Source organism: Salmo salar, chromosome 11 (assembly GCF_965601325.2).
Source record: "Salmo salar chromosome 11, fSalSal1, whole genome shotgun sequence".
NCBI classification, from domain to species: Eukaryota; Metazoa; Chordata; class Actinopteri; order Salmoniformes; family Salmonidae; genus Salmo; species Salmo salar.
Window position 1 is genome coordinate 62,794,285 of NC_138301.1, and position 14,518 is coordinate 62,808,802.

Sequence of the window (14,518 nt, forward strand, 5' to 3'; positions counted from 1 at the left end):
AGTATTACCCTCTGGTATTATCTCTAGTAGCTACAGTAAGGATCAGTATTACCCTCTGGTATGATCTCTAGTAGCTACAGTAAGGATCAGTATTATCTCTAGTAGCTACAGTAAGGATCAGTATTACCCTCTGGTATTATCTCTAGTAGCTACAGTAAGGATCAGTATTACCATCTGGTATGATCTCTAGTAGCTACAGTAAGGATCAGTATTATCTCTAGTAGCTACAGTAAGGATCAGTATTACCCTCTGGTATTATCTCTAGTAGCTACACTAAGGATCAGTATTACCCTCTGGTGTTATCTCTAGTAGCTACAGTAAGGATCAGTATTACCCTCTGGTATTATCTCTATCAGCTACTGTAAGGATCAGTATTATCTCTAGTAGCTACAGTAAAGATCAGTATTACCCTCTGGTATTATCTCTAGTAGCTACAGTAAGCACCAGTATTACCCTCTGGTATTATCTCTAGTAGCTACAGTAAGGATCAGTATTACCCTCTGGTGTTATCTCTAGTAGCTACAGTAAGGATCAGTATTAGCCTCTGGTGTTATCTCTAGTAGCTACAGTAAGGATCAGTATTACCCTCTGGTATTATCTCTAGTAGCTACTGTAAGGATCAGTATTATCTCTAGTAGCTACAGTAAGGATCAGTATTACCCTCTGGTATTATCTCTATCAGCTACTGTAAGGATCAGTATTATCTCTAGTAGCTACAGTAAAGATCAGTATTACCCTCTGGTATTATCTCTAGTAGCTACAGTAAGGATCAGTATTACCCTCTGGTATTATCTCTAGTAGCTACAGTAAGGATCAGTATTACCCTCTGGTGTTATCTCTAGTAGCTACAGTACGGATCAGTATTACCCTCTGGTGTTATCTCTAGTAGCTACAGTAAGGATCAGTATTACCCTCTGGTGTTATCTCTAGTAGCTACAGTAAGGACCAGTATTACCCTCTGGTATTATCTCTAGTTGCTACAGTAAGGATCAGTATTACCCTCTGGTATTATCTCTAGTAGCTACAGTAAGGATCAGTATTACCCTCTGGTATTATCTCTAGTAGCTACAGTAAGGATCAGTATTACCCTCTGGTATTATCTCTAGTAGCTACAGTAAGGATCAGTATTACCCTCTGGTATTATCTCTAGTAGCTACTGTAAGGATCAGTATTATCTCTAGTAGCTACATTAAGGATCAGTATTACCCTCTGGTATTATCTCTATCAGCTACTGTAAGGATCAGTATTATCTCTAGTAGCTACAGTAAAGATCAGTATTACCCTCTGGTATTATCTCTAGTAGCTACAGTAAGGATCAGTATTACCCTCTGGTATTATCTCTAGTAGCTACAGTAAGGATCAGTATTACCCTCTGGTGTTATCTCTAGTAGCTACAATAAGGATCAGTATTACCCTCTGGTGTTATCTCTAGTAGCTACAGTAAGGATCAGTATTACCCTCTGGTGTTATCTCTAGTAGCTACAGTAAGGACCAGTATTACCCTCTGGTATTATCTCTAGTTGCTACAGTAAGGATCAGTATTACCCTCTGGTATTATCTCTAGTAGCTACAGTAAGGATCAGTATTACCCTCTGGTATTATCTCTAGTAGCTACAGTAAGGATCAGTATTACCCTCTGGTATGATCTCTAGTAGCTACAGTAAGGATCAGTATTATCTCTAGTAGCTACAGTAAGGATCAGTATTACCCTCTGGTATTATCTCTAGTAGCTACACTAAGGATCAGTATTACCCTCTGGTGTTATCTCTAGTAGCTACAGTAAGGATCAGTATTACCCTCTGGCGTTATCTCTAGTAGCTACAGTAAGGGTCAGTATTACCCTCTGGTGTTATCTCTAGTAGCTACAGTACGGATCAGTATTACCCTCTGGTGTTATCTCTAGTAGCTACAGTAAGGACCAGTATTACCCTCTGGTATTATCTCTAGTTGCTACAGTAAGGATCAGTATTACCCTCTGGTATTATCTCTAGTAGCTACAGTAAGGATCAGTATTACCCTCTGGTATTATCTCTAGTAGCTACAGTAAGGATCAGTATTACCCTCTGGTATTATCTCTAGTAGCTACAGTAAGGATCAGTATTACCCTCTGGTATTATCTCTAGTAGCTACTGTAAGGATCAGTATTATCTCTAGTAGCTACATTAAGGATCAGTATTACCCTCTGGTATTATCTCTATCAGCTACTGTAAGGATCAGTATTATCTCTAGTAGCTACAGTAAAGATCAGTATTACCCTCCGGTATTATCTCTAGTAGCTACAGTAAGGATCAGTATTACCCTCTGGTGTTATCTCTAGTAGCTACAGTAAGGACCAGTATTACCCTCTGGTATTATCTCTAGTTGCTACAGTAAGGATCAGTATTACCCTCTGGTATTATCTCTAGTAGCTACAGTAAGGATCAGTATTACCCTCTGGTATTATCTCTAGTAGCTACAGTAAGGATCAGTATTACCCTCTGGTATGATCTCTAGTAGCTACAGTAAGGATCAGTATTATCTCTAGTAGCTACAGTAAGGATCAGTATTACCCTCTGGTATTATCTCTAGTAGCTACACTAAGGATCAGTATTACCCTCTGGTGTTATCTCTAGTAGCTACAGTAAGGATCAGTATTACCCTCTGGCGTTATCTCTAGTAGCTACAGTAAGGGTCAGTATTACCCTCTGGTGTTATCTCTAGTAGCTACAGTACGGATCAGTATTACCCTCTGGTGTTATCTCTAGTAGCTACAGTAAGGATCAGTATTATCTCTAGTAGCTACAGTAAGGATCAGTATTACCCTCTGGTATTATCTCTAGTAGCTACAGTAAGGATCAGTATTACCCTCTGGTATTATCTCTAGTAGCTACTGTAAGGATCAGTATTATCTCTAGTAGCTACATTAAGGATCAGTATTACACTCTGGTATTATCTCTATCAGCTACTGTAAGGATCAGTATTATCTCTAGTAGCTACAGTAAAGATCAGTATTACCCTCTGGTATTATCTCTAGTAGCTACAGTAAGGATCAGTATTACCCTCTGGTATTATCTCTAGTAGCTACAGTAAGGATCAGTATTACCCTCTGGTGTTATCTCTAGTAGCTACAATAAGGATCAGTATTACCCTCTGGTGTTATCTCTAGTAGCTACAGTAAGGATCAGTATTACCCTCTGGTGTTATCTCTAGTAGCTACAGTAAGGACCAGTATTACCCTCTGGTATTATCTCTAGTTGCTACAGTAAGGATCAGTATTACCCTCTGGTATTATCTCTAGTTGCTACAGTAAGGATCAGTATTACCCTCTGGTATTATCTCTAGTAGCTACAGTAAGGATCAGTATTACCCTCTGGTATTATCTCTAGTAGCTACAGTAAGGATCAGTATTACCCTCTGGTATTATCTCTAGTAGCTACAGTAAGGATCAGTATTACCCTCTGGTATTATCTCTAGTAGCTACTGTAAGGATCAGTATTATCTCTAGTAGCTACATTAAGGATCAGTATTACCCTCTGGTATTATCTCTATCAGCTACTGTAAGGATCAGTATTATCTCTAGTAGCTACAGTAAAGATCAGTATTACCCTCTGGTATTATCTCTAGTAGCTACAGTAAGGATCAGTATTACCCTCTGGTATTATCTCTAGTAGCTACAGTAAGGATCAGTATTACCCTCTGGTATTATCTCTAGTAGCTACAGTAAGGATCAGTATTACCCTCTGGTGTTATCTCTAGTAGCTACAGTAAGGATCAGTATTACCCTCTGGTGTTATCTCTAGTAGCTACAGTAAGGATCAGTATTACCCTCTGGTGTTATCTCTAGTAGCTACAGTAAGGATCAGTATTACCCTCTGGTATTATCTCTAGTAGCTACAGTAAGGATCAGTATTACCCTCTGGTATTATCTCTAGTAGCTACTGTAAGGATCAGTATTATCTCTAGTAGCTACAGTAAGGATCAGTATTACCCTCTGGTATTATCTCTATCAGCTACTGTAAGGATCAGTATTATCTCTAGTAGCTACAGTAAAGATCAGTATTACCCTCTGGTATTATCTCTAGTAGCTACAGTAAGGATCAGTATTACCCTCTGGTATTATCTCTAGTAGCTACAGTAAGGATCAGTATTACCCTCAGGTGTTATCTCTAGTAGCTACAGTAAGGATCAGTATTACCCTCTGGTGTTATCTCTAGTAGCTACAGTAAGGACCAGTATTACCCTCTGGTATTATCTCTAGTTGCTACAGTAAGGATCAGTATTACCCTCTGGTATTATCTCTAGTAGCTACAGTAAGGATCAGTATTACCCTCTGGTATTATCTCTAGTAGCTACAGTAAGGATCAGTATTACCATCTGGTATGATCTCTAGTAGCTACAGTAAGGATCAGTATTATCTCTAGTAGCTACAGTAAGGATCAGTATTACCCTCTGGTATTATCTCTAGTAGCTACACTAAGGATCAGTATTACCCTCTGGTGTTATCTCTAGTAGCTACAGTAAGGATCAGTATTACCCTCTGGTATTATCTCTATCAGCTACTGTAAGGATCAGTATTATCTCTAGTAGCTACAGTAAAGATCAGTATTACCCTCTGGTATTATCTCTAGTAGCTACAGTAAGGATCAGTATTACCCTCTGGTATTATCTCTAGTAGCTACAGTAAGGATCAGTATTACCCTCTGGTGTTATCTCTAGTAGCTACAGTAAGGATCAGTATTACCCTCTGGTGTTATCTCTAGTAGCTACAGTAAGGACCAGTATTACCCTCTGGTATTATCTCTAGTTGCTACAGTAAGGATCAGTATTACCCTCTGGTATTATCTCTAGTAGCTACAGTAAGGATCAGTATTACCCTCTGGTATTATCTCTAGTAGCTACAGTAAGGATTAGTATTACCCTCTTGTATGATCTCTAGTAGCTACAGTAAGGATCAGTATTATCTCTAGTAGCTACAGTAAGGATCAGTATTACCCTCTGGTATTATCTCTAGTAGCTACACTAAGGATCAGTATTACCCTCTGGTGTTATCTCTAGTAGCTACAGTAAGGATCAGTATTACCCTCTGGCGTTATCTCTAGTAGCTACAGTAAGGGTCAGTATTACCCTCTGGTATTATCTCTAGTAGCTACAGTAAGGATCAGTATTACCCTCTGGTATTATCTCTAGTAGCTACAGTAAGCACCAGTATTACCCTCTGGTATTATCTCTAGTAGCTACAGTAAGGATCAGTATTACCCTCTGGTGTTATCTCTAGTAGCTACAGTAAGGATCAGTATTAGCCTCTGGTGTTATCTCTAGTAGCTACAGTAAGGATCAGTATTACCCTCTGGTATTATCTCTAGTAGCTACTGTAAGGATCAGTATTATCTCTAGTAGCTACAGTAAGGATCAGTATTACCCTCTGGTATTATCTCTATCAGCTACTGTAAGGATCAGTATTATCTCTAGTAGCTACAGTAAAGATCAGTATTACCCTCTGGTATTATCTCTAGTAGCTACAGTAAGGATCAGTATTACCCTCTGGTATTATCTCTAGTAGCTACAGTAAGGATCAGTATTACCCTCTGGTGTTATCTCTAGCAGCTACAGTACGGATCAGTATTACCCTCTGGTGTTATCTCTAGTAGCTACAGTAAGGATCAGTATTACCCTCTGGTGTTATCTCTAGTAGCTACAGTAAGGACCAGTATTACCCTCTGGTATTATCTCTAGTTGCTACAGTAAGGATCAGTATTACCCTCTGGTATTATCTCTAGTAGCTACAGTAAGGATCAGTATTACCCTCTGGTATTATCTCTAGTAGCTACAGTAAGGATCAGTATTACCCTCTGGTATTATCTCTAGTAGCTACAGTAAGGATCAGTATTACCCTCTGGTATTATCTCTAGTAGCTACTGTAAGGATCAGTATTATCTCTAGTAGCTACATTAAGGATCAGTATTACCCTCTGGTATTATCTCTATCAGCTACTGTAAGGATCAGTATTATCTCTAGTAGCTACAGTAAAGATCAGTATTACCCTCTGGTATTATCTCTAGTAGCTACAGTAAGGATCAGTATTACCCTCTGGTATTATCTCTAGTAGCTACAGTAAGGATCAGAATTACCCTCTGGTGTTATCTCTAGTAGCTACAATAAGGATCAGTATTACCCTCTGGTGTTATCTCTAGTAGCTACAATAAGGATCAGTATTACCCTCTGGTGTTATCTCTAGTAGCTACAGTAAGGATCAGTATTACCCTCTGGCGTTATCTCTAGTAGCTACAGTAAGGGTCAGTATTACCCTCTGGTGTTATCTCTAGTAGCTACAGTACGGATCAGTATTACCCTCTGGTATTATCTCTAGTAGCTACAGTAAGGATCAGTATTACCCTCTGGTATGATCTCTAGTAGCTACAGTAAGGATCAGTATTATCTCTAGTAGCTACAGTAAGGATCAGTATTACCCTCTGGTATTATCTCTAGTAGCTACACTAAGGATCAGTATTACCCTCTGGTGTTATCTCTAGTAGCTACAGTAAGGATCAGTATTACCCTCTGGCGTTATCTCTAGTAGCTACAGTAAGGGTCAGTATTACCCTCTGGTGTTATCTCTAGTAGCTACAGTACGGATCAGTATTACCCTCTGGTGTTATCTCTAGTAGCTACAGTAAGGATCAGTATTACCCTCTGGTGTTATCTCTAGTAGCTACAGTAAGGACCAGTATTACCCTCTGGTATTATCTCTAGTTGCTACAGTAAGGATCAGTATTACCCTCTGGTATTATCTCTAGTAGCTACAGTAAGGATCAGTATTACCCTCTGGTATTATCTCTAGTAGCTACTGTAAGGATCAGTATTATCTCTAGTAGCTACATTAAGGATCAGTATTACACTCTGGTATTATCTCTATCAGCTACTGTAAGGATCAGTATTATCTCTAGTAGCTACAGTAAAGATCAGTATTACCCTCTGGTATTATCTCTAGTAGCTACAGTAAGGATCAGTATTACCCTCTGGTATTATCTCTAGTAGCTACAGTAAGGATCAGTATTACCCTCTGGTGTTATCTCTAGTAGCTACAATAAGGATCAGTATTACCCTCTGGTGTTATCTCTAGTAGCTACAGTAAGGATCAGTATTACCCTCTGGTGTTATCTCTAGTAGCTACAGTAAGGACCAGTATTACCCTCTGGTATTATCTCTAGTTGCTACAGTAAGGATCAGTATTACCCTCTGGTATTATCTCTAGTTGCTACAGTAAGGATCAGTATTACCCTCTGGTATTATCTCTAGTAGCTACAGTAAGGATCAGTATTACCCTCTGGTATTATCTCTAGTAGCTACAGTAAGGATCAGTATTACCCTCTGGTATTATCTCTAGTAGCTACAGTAAGGATCAGTATTACCCTCTGGTATTATCTCTAGTAGCTACTGTAAGGATCAGTATTATCTCTAGTAGCTACAGTAAGGATCAGTATTACCCTCTGGTATTATCTCTATCAGCTACTGTAAGGATCAGTATTATCTCTAGTAGCTACAGTAAAGATCAGTATTACCCTCTGGTATTATCTCTAGTAGCTACAGTAAGGATCAGTATTACCCTCTGGTATTATCTCTAGTAGCTACAGTAAGGATCAGTATTACCCTCTGGTATTATCTCTAGTAGCTACAGTAAGGATCAGTATTACCCTCTGGTGTTATCTCTAGTAGCTACAGTAAGGATCAGTATTACCCTCTGGTATTATCTCTAGTAGCTACAGTAAGGATCAGTATTACCCTCTGGTATTATCTCTAGTAGCTACTGTAAGGATCAGTATTATCTCTAGTAGCTACAGTAAGGATCAGTATTACCCTCTGGTATTATCTCTATCAGCTACTGTAAGGATCAGTATTATCTCTAGTAGCTACAGTAAAGATCAGTATTACCCTCTGGTATTATCTCTAGTAGCTACAGTAAGGATCAGTATTACCCTCTGGTATTATCTCTAGTAGCTACAGTAAGGATCAGTATTACCCTCTGGTGTTATCTCTAGTAGCTACAGTAAGGATCAGTATTACCCTCTGGTGTTATCTCTAGTAGCTACAGTATGGACCAGTATTACCCTCTGGTATTATCTCTAGTTGCTACAGTAAGGATCAGTATTACCCTCTGGTATTATCTGTAGTAGCTACAGTAAGGATCAGTATTACCCTCTGGTATTATCTCTAGTTGCTACAGTAAGGATCAGTATTACCCTCTGGTATTATCTCTAGTAGCTACAGTAAGGATCAGTATTACCCTCTGGTATTATCTCTAGTAGCTACAGTAAGGATCAGTATTACCCTCTGGTATTATCTCTAGTAGCTACAGTAAGGATCAGTATTACCCTCTGGTATTATCTCTAGTAGCTACTGTAAGGATCAGTATTATCTCTAGTAGCTACATTAAGGATCAGTATTACCCTCTGGTATTATCTCTATCAGCTACTGTAAGGATCAGTATTATCTCTAGTAGCTACAGTAAGGATCAGTATTACCCTCTGGTATTATCTCTAGTAGCTACACTAAGGATCAGTATTACCCTCTGGTGTTATCTCTAGTAGCTACAGTAAGGATCAGTATTACCCTCTGGCGTTATCTCTAGTAGCTACAGTAAGGGTCAGTATTACCCTCTGGTATTATCTCTAGTAGCTACAGTAAGTATCAGTATTACCCTCTGGTATTATCTCTAGTAGCTACAGTAAGCACCAGTATTACCCTCTGGTATTATCTCTAGTAGCTACAGTAAGGATCAGTATTACCCTCTGGTGTTATCTCTAGTAGCTACAGTAAGGATCAGTATTAGCCTCTGGTGTTATCTCTAGTAGCTACAGTAAGGATCAGTATTACCCTCTTGTATTATCTCTAGTAGCTACTGTAAGGATCAGTATTATCTCTAGTAGCTACAGTAAGGATCAGTATTACCCTCTGGTATTATCTCTATCAGCTACTGTAAGGATCAGTATTATCTCTAGTAGCTACAGTAAAGATCAGTATTACCCTCTGGTATTATCTCTAGTAGCTACAGTAAGGATCAGTATTACCCTCTGGTATTATCTCTAGTAGCTACAGTAAGGATCAGTATTACCCTCTGGTGTTATCTCTAGTAGCTACAGTACGGATCAGTATTACCCTCTGGTGTTATCTCTAGTAGCTACAGTAAGGATCAGTATTACCCTCTGGTGTTATCTCTAGTAGCTACAGTAAGGACCAGTATTACCCTCTGGTATTATCTCTAGTTGCTACAGTAAGGATCAGTATTACCCTCTGGTATTATCTCTAGTAGCTACAGTAAGGATCCGTATTACCCTCTGGTATTATCTCTAGTAGCTACAGTAAGGATCAGTATTACCCTCTGGTATTATCTCTAGTAGCTACAGTAAGGATCAGTATTACCCTCTGGTATTATCTCTAGTAGCTACTGTAAGGATCAGTATTATCTCTAGTAGCTACATTAAGGATCAGTATTACCCTCTGGTATTATCTCTATCAGCTACTGTAAGGATCAGTATTATCTCTAGTAGCTACAGTAAAGATCAGTATTACCCTCTGGTATTATCTCTAGTAGCTACAGTAAGGATCAGTATTACCCTCTGGTATTATCTCTAGTAGCTACAGTAAGGATCAGTATTACCCTCTGGTGTTATCTCTAGTAGCTACAATAAGGATCAGTATTACCCTCTGGTGTTATCTCTAGTAGCTACAGTAAGGATCAGTATTACCCTCTGGTGTTATCTCTAGTAGCTACAGTAAGGACCAGTATTACCCTCTGGTATTATCTCTAGTTGCTACAGTAAGGATCAGTATTACCCTCTGGTATTATCTCTAGTAGCTACAGTAAGGATCAGTATTACCCTCTGGTATTATCTCTAGTAGCTACAGTAAGGATCAGTATTACCCTCTGGTATGATCTCTAGTAGCTACAGTAAGGATCAGTATTATCTCTAGTAGCTACAGTAAGGATCAGTATTACCCTCTGGTATTATCTCTAGTAGCTACACTAAGGATCAGTATTACCCTCTGGTGTTATCTCTAGTAGCTACAGTAAGGATCAGTATTACCCTCTGGCGTTATCTCTAGTAACTACAGTAAGGGTCAGTATTACCCTCTGGTGTTATCTCTAGTAGCTACAGTACGGATCAGTATTACCCTCTGGTGTTATCTCTAGTAGCTACAGTAAGGACCAGTATTACCCTCTGGTATTATCTCTAGTTGCTACAGTAAGGATCAGTATTACCCTCTGGTATTATCTCTAGTAGCTACAGTAAGGATCAGTATTACCCTCTGGTATTATCTCTAGTAGCTACAGTAAGGATCAGTATTACCCTCTGGTATTATCTCTAGTAGCTACAGTAAGGATCAGTATTACCCTCTGGTATTATCTCTAGTAGCTACTGTAAGGATCAGTATTATCTCTAGTAGCTACATTAAGGATCAGTATTACCCTCTGGTATTATCTCTATCAGCTACTGTAAGGATCAGTATTATCTCTAGTAGCTACAGTAAAGATCAGTATTACCCTCTGGTATTATCTCTAGTAGCTACAGTAAGGATCAGTATTACCCTCTGGTGTTATCTCTAGTAGCTACAATAAGGATCAGTATTACCCTCTGGTATTATCTCTAGTAGCTACAATAAGGATCAGTATTACCCTCTGGTATGATCTCTAGTAGCTACAGTAAGGATCCGTATTATCTCTAGTAGCTACAGTAAGGATCAGTATTACCCTCTGGTATTATCTCTAGTAGCTACACTAAGGATCAGTATTACCCTCTGGTGTTATCTCTAGTAGCTACAGTAAGGATCAGTATTACCCTCTGGCGTTATCTCTAGTAGCTACAGTAAGGGTCAGTATTACCCTCTGGTGTTATCTCTAGTAGCTACAGTACGGATCAGTATTACCCTCTGGTGTTATCTCTAGTAGCTACAGTAAGGATCAGTATTACCCTCTGGTGTTATCTCTAGTAGCTACAGTAAGGACCAGTATTACCCTCTGGTATTATCTCTAGTTGCTACAGTAAGGATCAGTATTACCCTCTGGTATTATCTCTAGTAGCTACAGTAAGGATCAGTATTACCCTCTGGTATTATCTCTAGTAGCTACAGTAAGGATCAGTATTACCCTCTGGTATTATCTCTAGTAGCTACAGTAAGGATCAGTATTACCCTCTGGTATTATCTCTAGTAGCTACTGTAAGGATCAGTATTATCTCTAGTAGCTACATTAAGGATCAGTATTACACTCTGGTATTATCTCTATCAGCTACTGTAAGGATCAGTATTATCTCTAGTAGCTACAGTAAAGATCAGTATTACCCTCTGGTATTATCTCTAGTAGCTACAGTAAGGATCAGTATTACCCTCTGGTATTATCTCTAGTAGCTACAGTAAGGATCAGTATTACCCTCTGGTGTTATCTCTAGTAGCTACAATAAGGATCAGTATTACCCTCTGGTGTTATCTCTAGTAGCTACAGTAAGGATCAGTATTACCCTCTGGTGTTATCTCTAGTAGCTACAGTAAGGACCATTATTACCCTCTGGTATTATCTCTAGTTGCTACAGTAAGGATCAGTATTACCCTCTGGTATTATCTCTAGTTGCTACAGTAAGGATCAGTATTACCCTCTGGTATTATCTCTAGTAGCTACAGTAAGGATCAGTATTACCCTCTGGTATTATCTCTAGTAGCTACAGTAAGGATCAGTATTACCCTCTGGTATTATCTCTAGTAGCTACAGTAAGGATCAGTATTACCCTCTGGTATTATCTCTAGTAGCTACTGTAAGGATCAGTATTATCTCTAGTAGCTACATTAAGGATCAGTATTACCCTCTGGTATTATCTCTATCAGCTACTGTAAGGATCAGTATTATCTCTAGTAGCTACAGTAAAGATCAGTATTACCCTCTGGTATTATCTCTAGTAGCTACAGTAAGGATCAGTATTACCCTCTGGTATTATCTCTAGTAGCTACAGTAAGGATCAGTATTACCCTCTGGTATTATCTCTAGTAGCTACAGTAAGGATCAGTATTACCCTCTGGTGTTATCTCTAGTAGCTACAGTAAGGATCAGTATTACCCTCTGGTGTTATCTCTAGTAGCTACAGTAAGGATCAGTATTACCCTCTGGTGTTATCTCTAGTAGCTACAGTAAGGATCAGTATTACCCTCTGGTATTATCTCTAGTAGCTACAGTAAGGATCAGTATTACCCTCTGGTATTATCTCTAGTAGCTACTGTAAGGATCAGTATTATCTCTAGTAGCTACAGTAAGGATCAGTATTACCCTCTGGTATTATCTCTATCAGCTACTGTAAGGATCAGTATTATCTCTAGTAGCTACAGTAAAGATCAGTATTACCCTCTGGTATTATCTCTAGTAGCTACAGTAAGGATCAGTATTACCCTCTGGTATTATCTCTAGTAGCTACAGTAAGGATCAGTATTACCCTCTGGTGTTATCTCTAGTAGCTACAGTAAGGATCAGTATTACCCTCTGGTGTTATCTCTAGTAGCTACAGTAAGGACCAGTATTACCCTCTGGTATTATCTCTAGTTGCTACAGTAAGGATCAGTATTACCCTCTGGTATTATCTCTAGTAGCTACAGTAAGGATCAGTATTACCCTCTGGTATTATCTCTAGTAGCTACAGTAAGGATCAGTATTACCCTCTGGTATGATCTCTAGTAGCTACAGTAAGGATCAGTATTATCTCTAGTAGCTACAGTAAGGATCAGTATTACCCTCTGGTATTATCTCTAGTAGCTACACTAAGGATCAGTATTACCCTCTGGTGTTATCTCTAGTAGCTACAGTAAGGATCAGTATTACCCTCTGGTATTATCTCTATCAGCTACTGTAAGGATCAGTATTATCTCTAGTAGCTACAGTAAAGATCAGTATTACCCTCTGGTATGATCTCTAGTAGCTACAGTAGGGATCAGTATTACCCTCTGGTATTATCTCTAGTAGCTACAGTAAGGATCAGTATTACCCTCTGGTGTTATCTCTAGTAGCTACAGTAAGGATCAGTATTACCCTCTGGTGTTATCTCTAGTAGCTACAGTAAGGACCAGTATTACCCTCTGGTATTATCTCTAGTTGCTACAGTAAGGATCAGTATTACCCTCTGGTATTATCTCTAGTAGCTACAGTAAGGATCAGTATTACCCTCTGGTATTATCTCTAGTAGCTACAGTAAGGATTAGTATTACCCTCTTGTATGATCTCTAGTAGCTACAGTAAGGATCAGTATTATCTCTAGTAGCTACAGTAAGGATCAGTATTACCCTCTGGTATTATCTCTAGTAGCTACACTAAGGATCAGTATTACCCTCTGGTGTTATCTCTAGTAGCTACAGTAAGGATCAGTATTACCCTCTGGCGTTATCTCTAGTAGCTACAGTAAGGGTCAGTATTACCCTCTGGTATTATCTCTAGTAGCTACAGTAAGGATCAGTATTACCCTCTGGTATTATCTCTAGTAGCTACAGTAAGCACCAGTATTACCCTCTGGTATTATCTCTAGTAGCTACAGTAAGGATCAGTATTACCCTCTGGTGTTATCTCTAGTAGCTACAGTAAGGATCAGTATTAGCCTCTGGTGTTATCTCTAGTAGCTACAGTAAGGATCAGTATTACCCTCTGGTATTATCTCTAGTAGCTACTGTAAGGATCAGTATTATCTCTAGTAGCTACAGTAAGGATCAGTATTACCCTCTGGTATTATCTCTATCAGCTACTGTAAGGATCAGTATTATCTCTAGTAGCTACAGTAAAGATCAGTATTACCCTCTGGTATTATCTCTAGTAGCTACAGTAAGTATCAGTATTACCCTCTGGTATTATCTCTAGTAGCTACAGTAAGGATCAGTATTACCCTCTGGTGTTATCTCTAGTAGCTACAGTACGGATCAGTATTACCCTCTGGTGTTATCTCTAGTAGCTACAGTAAGGATCATTATTACCCTCTGGTGTTATCTCTAGTAGCTACAGTAAGGACCAGTATTACCCTCTGGTATTATCTCTAGTTGCTACAGTAAGGATCAGTATTACCCTCTGGTATTATCTCTAGTAGCTACAGTAAGGATCAGTATTACCCTCTGGTATTATCTCTAGTAGCTACAGTAAGGATCAGTATTACCCTCTGGTATTATCTCTAGTAGCTACAGTAAGGATCAGTATTACCCTCTGGTATTATCTCTAGTAGCTACTGTAAGGATCAGTATTATCTCTAGTAGCTACATTAAGGATCAGTATTACCCTCTGGTATTATCTCTATCAGCTACTGTAAGGATCAATATTATCTCTAGTAGCTACAGTAAAGATCAGTATTACCCTCTGGTATTATCTCTAGTAGCTACAGTAAGGATCAGTATTACCCTCTGGTATTATCTCTAGTAGCTACAGTAAGGATCAGAATTACCCTCTGGTGTTATCTCTAGTAGCTACAATAAGGATCAGTATTACCCTCTGGTGTTATCTCTAGTAGCTACAGTAAGGATCAGTATTACC